Here is a 6,000-nt window from a genome sequence, read left to right on the forward strand (position 1 = left end):
CTGGCCAGCCTGGAGAAGAGACAGAGCAGGGAGCCTGATCCGCATACATAAATATCTGATGGGAGGGAATGAAGAAGAGTCAGCAAGATTCTTCTTATGAGTGCTCAGTGACAAGACAAAAGGCGATGAACACAAACTGAAATAAAAGGAAACCCCTCTGAAACATATGAAAAATCTATTTTACTGTGGGAATGGTCAAACACTGGCATAGGTTACCCAGAGAGGATGTGGAGTCTTCATACTTGGAGATATCCAAAACCTAAGTGGACATAGACCATACCTTTGTAGCTGACTTTTCATGTGACGAGGAGTTCCACTAAAGAATTTTCAGAGCTTCTCTCCAACCTCAACTCTTCTGTGATTGTACAACACTTTTCACACTACACCAGAAATATTGCGGCAGTATTCTTTCAGCTCGTTTGTATTTGCACTTCTGACGTTTCTGCAAATAACAGACATATTTTTTGCTCTCAGTGTTCAAGCCAATTATTCACTAGTGCTTTTTAGAACTGGGGTAGCTTTAACCATATTTAGGCTTTAATGACCAAGAATCAAGATACCACCTTCTGTGCAGGACAGCACTGAAAAACTCACACTTAGAAATGCCCCAGCAGGGTGGATTTAAACAAGCTCTTTAGTAAGGCCATCACAGCAACTTACAAAATGAAGTGATTTAACTCATGGGTGTCTGTCCAGGATTTTCAAAGAGGCTTACAAATTAGACATCACACTTAGTCTGCAATATTTTGCAAGACTCTGAGCAAACCCTGTAAGGCCCATAGGAAGCATGGTAAGTATTTTGATGCACACTCCTGAAAATGAACAGGGCTGAGAACCACACATTTGTAATGCTGAAGTGTGAGGCACAGGAGAGACGGAGAACACAAGCCCATTTTTGGCACCTCGCTTGTTTTCCAAACATCTAAAAAATATTTGAAAATGGTCATGACCTACTTAGAAAAGTGAACAGGCTGGGTAAAACAAGTATAAGCAGAATATTTCTAAAATTAGGACAAAACATACAAAAGTAAAACTTGCAAAAATTATTTGTAAAGCTCCTTACAACTCATTTAAAGTTTTGTTCATCCACTGAAGTCAAGACAAGAACATTACAGATTATTATTTTATTCAACCAAACCAGATGGGATTCACCCATCGCTACAATTCTAACTTCCCAAAGTATATTTGTCTCTTCTCTCTAATCCCTCTTTCTCTGACATTAATGCAAGAGTCATTGTAACGGGTAGGCTTGTTATGAAGAATTCAATAGTAATAAAAAAATACAAAAATTGCTGTTCTTCTATTCCTCTTGTTGTTGAAGAATAAAATTATACTGTAAATTAAATCTGATTTTATGACATTTTGCATGCATATAGATATTCATGTGAACTCAGGGGAGCATACTTTATTTGAGCTCTGTATTCCTTATACTTTTTAATTAATTTTTCTTTGTAATTCAGAATAAGTTTCTAATGGATTTGTGGAACAATATGGGGTCACTTGGGGGTGATTTTAATACCTGCAATTCCCATGGTTATTAATCAAAGACTTTTTAGCCTTTTAGATAAATTATCTGCCTTCTGTTTAGAAGATTGAGATTAAGCATGTGAGAGAAATTGTCCCTACTGACACAAAGGAAAAAAGTCATGAAAATACAAAATGCAACATTTTGGGTATCTCACAAAACTACAGAATATGCTGCAGATTTTCAGTTTTCTTTCATCTAGCTTCATGAAAAGAATTTACTATGAAAACAGCAATGATTCTGAAAAGGGGTGATTTTCATTTACTGCCTTTAAATCTCAGAAGCTGTCAGATACAGTAAAACTTTTTTTACTTGAGGATTTACTGTTTACAACTGACAGGTTTTGTAGAAAATTGTTTGGCTTTTTAAGCACCTAAGAAAGAAAAAAAGTTGTTCACTTATCAAGTTTAGTTGGGAATCTAAATTTGCATACCCTTGAACAGTGGCTGTTCCATTTTTATCCACTAAATGCTGAATCATAAAAACAGACACAGGTTTTGTGCAATTAATTTGATTCCTCTTGACTTCATGGTGTCCAATAATTATAAAAATCCTGATTGATTTTCTGTTCACTAGAGAAATAAACCAGTTTGTTTTCCATACTTTTTCACTTGATCTAGGAGAGTGTAACTATAGAGAGATGTTCTCAAGGGCTACCAATGATGAAAGAACATACATTTGAATTGATGCATTTAGTGTGTGTTTATATATGCAAAAATGTATATAGCCTAATATCCAGTCTCACAGTTCTGCTAATAATGTAACAATTGTTAATCTGATATCAAGAACTCTCAAAAACCAAAGAATTTAAATCAGCTGTGGACTTGACTTCAACTTTTCACATGCAAGCATCCTTAAGGTGTGTGAAAATTCAGTGCTTGTCTCTCGCTTACTCGCTGTCAGAATGAAATTAACCACATTTCACAAAAGCATTTTAAGTATTTACAACAGCTCTGTTATCATAATGTCTGCATATTTTGCAAATTTTCTGCACCTGAAGAAGGACCTGATTTATCAGTTTGCTAACCTGAGACTCAGCTGCCCCCAGAGGACAGAGGTTTTAGCTGTTCAGGTTATGTGAGGGATGTGAAGCAGTTTAGCTGCATCTGTGCACTGATCCAGCTGGGTGGATTCACCTGGACCTGTAACATATCCAGGTGACTCATCAGGTTCCATCACCTGCTTCCATTGTACTGCTTACAAACTCCAATTGGCTCCTTCAGTCCATGTTGTGCAGCAAGACATCTTATTCTTTCAACTACATGAAGTAAAGGGTAGGCTGGTTTTTGAAGCCATGCAGAAGTTGGTCAGAGGACCTGGGCACTGCTTCCATAAATCTGAGGCTGTTACTCATTCTGCATCCTTTCCTCCTTCTTAGCTACTGACCAGACATAACTGAGAAAGTAGCAAGGGAAGGGGAAGACAAAGCAGAAAGTCAGCAAAAATTATCAGCAAGAAATAAAGAAACCTAAGTGGGTAACCCTCCCCCCCCACCCCAATATGGGGCCAAAACAGACCTAAGAAACATTTTTCACTTTCATCCCTCAGAAGCAATTTCCTGGGAAGAGAAAATACCTTGATGAAAGCCACTTAGAGAATCAGAGAATAGAGATGAGATGAACAAAACAGCCCTTGAAGACAACTCTGCAGAGTGATGTACAATGTTCTCTATAGCAAGTATTTCTTTCCTATGGAGAGCATTGCACATCAATGCACAAGGCTGTATTTCATAAATTGGAAGCCATCTTCAGAAAAATACATACAAATGTACAAATTTGTAAAAATGTATTGCCCATCATAGGGTATACAATGTATATTTTGCTTCATCATTGTGATATTGTGAATGCCACATGTCTTTTCTTCCTAGGAGAATACTTCAGAGGTCTCAAAATTTATTCTTCCAACAAAGTAGGAAGATTAGCATAAGTACACATTTTCTCCATGTAGTGTAGAATATGTAGCACACATTTTGCATGTTCATGGAAGGAAGCAGTCAAAATACATATTATATATACATGTATTTATCTGTATGCTAAAAATGGAAGACACACAGGCTTCAAGAATGTGCATATATCAAGGTCTTATTAAGGTATATGTGTTACTTGTATTCAAAAACCTGGGCTTAGCATTTTGCAGAGCTGTCTCATTCTGAAAGTGAAGCAATTCTTCATTTTCTATGATCCTTTAATTAACTTGTGGGTAACTTTATGACATTAAACATGGCAGGAGCATATTTGTTTAGTAACTAGAATACTAAAATGGTTATTAGGAATATCACCCAAATTTTCTATAATTCAACTCTCAGCTTTATTCAGGAGCACAAGTGGCCAAATGGCTCAACCTCAAATGTGAAAGAGAGGGAAGCAGTGTGAGTCAGACCAGATGGCTGTTGACCTTAAGGCAAGATAGGAATGGATGGGAAAAGCTTTTCTCAGCTGTGCTTCTTCTAGGCACTGGTCCAGAAACTCACCTAGTCCTGGTAATGGAAAAAGTTTTACTTTTAATATTGAAGAAGTTCTAATTTAAAAATAATATATTTGTTTCTATTAACACAGATACTTTTTTAATGCCCTTTAAGATACATAAATTGGATGATAATAGGGAAAAAAGCAATTAATTTCTTGATCACAGCATTCCAGGGCTTGATTGCTGTGAGAACTTAATCTCTTCTAAAATTATGCGCTGCCAACAATCATTACCATTATTCAGAGCTGACCATTGGAACAAAACTCTAAAGAAAAAGAACCTAGGTTTAAGCTAAATGCATGTTTTCCTTTTGAAACATTTTGCAGTTTGAAGGTTCTCATTCTGTACTATATGAAATGCGTTATGATAGGAAGTTTTCAAAAGCTGATACAGGACTGTGAAACAACCTGAAACTGTCATTATTATTTTTGTTTTTCTTTGAGAGAATTAGGTATCTATTTACCTTAGTTAAAAGAAATCAGATTTCTAAATTTTGAAATTTTCTGTGAAATGTGAGTCACTCTATGTCAAAACAAATGTGGTGTCTGATTCAAGGTTTGGGTCAAAGACTCTTGAAAACAGAGGAAGATGTTTATGTCTCTGTACTCTGGTTTTGACCTACAAAGGCTAAATTTATAGGCTATGAGATAAAATATACATAAAAAAATCACCTCTCTGTAGCTGTATATCTTGACCAACTCTAGTGCTTTGCTCTTCTAATGGTTTACCTATGACCTAACAGATAAATGGAACGGAACATAATCAGAAAATCACAGCTAAGTTACAGAAATATAAAAGTAAACACCTCCTCGTTAATTTTCACACACACACACACACACACACACACACGCGCGCGCGCACACACACACACACACACACAAAAAGTGAAATTATTTCCATTTTCTTCTTGGGAATCCACTTGCAGCATTAATTAAGCATGTTAACCTGAATGCGGTAAGAAGGTCTGCAAAGTCTTTTCCACCATTTTGTAGTCTTCTGTGGTTTATCTTACTTTTCAGCAGTTCCTCTAATATTTCCAAGATATTATTCCTGAGAGTGTAATTATGTTGTGTAATAATGCATGTACTGTATTCTTTTGAGTGGGTCAAATAACCTTCATAGTGCATTTTTAAAGAATCAATGATGCCTAAGGAGTCTACAATATATGCTGCTGACTGGGAAATTATATTTGCGTTTAATTATGCAATACTGCATGGAATTGAGAACATATTGCACAAAATGGCTTTGACTGACTGTTACATACTTTCTGCAGGTGTTATTATACACCAGGCTAACATAGTTATCTCAGTGCTATATGGAAATGAAGGAGTTCAGCACTGAGTGTGTTATATATTTAGAGGTTCACAATTGTGTAGTTTGCTTTACTGGTCATGCAACACCTCTCATTCAGACAGACTATACAAGCTTGCAAAAAATCATATACACCCTGCAGAATTTGATATTTGGTAATGAAAGCCAGGTCTGCTAGCAGAGCTGAGAATGCTAGTGTTTTGTATTCCCCAAAATACACTTGATTTCATGGGAGCCCTACTGAGTGGCATCGAATGAGAATCTGGCTTTGTGCGCACTGTCCCACAGGAATGTCATGGGTTTGTTACATGAAACTCATAAATCACTTTGATGTTATCTGGACCTGTATTATCATAGGAACTCTACAGGCTGGTAAAATATGCTTCTGAATCATGTAGAATGCATTTTTTGCTCCTGGGCATTGAGTCAGATATTGAGACTGCACCCCACTGTGCCCTGAAACACATATTTTGTGCAGCATGGGTGCACATGTGGCCAGAAGGAGGTCATTATCTGTACTTTGATTACTCTTTCATTATATCTTTGCACAGCTATACTGACAACTCTTCCTGTTTCTGTTTAAAAACACAAACAAAAGCTAGCAAGCTCTTTCCATGTTTTCCCCCTTCGATATTTGAAGATTATATTGATTTGAGAAAATGAGCAAATAATGAGAAGTACTGCAGTACAGGACAGGA

Source organism: Anomalospiza imberbis, chromosome 1 (assembly GCF_031753505.1).
Source record: "Anomalospiza imberbis isolate Cuckoo-Finch-1a 21T00152 chromosome 1, ASM3175350v1, whole genome shotgun sequence".
NCBI lineage: Eukaryota > Metazoa > Chordata > Aves > Passeriformes > Viduidae > Anomalospiza > Anomalospiza imberbis.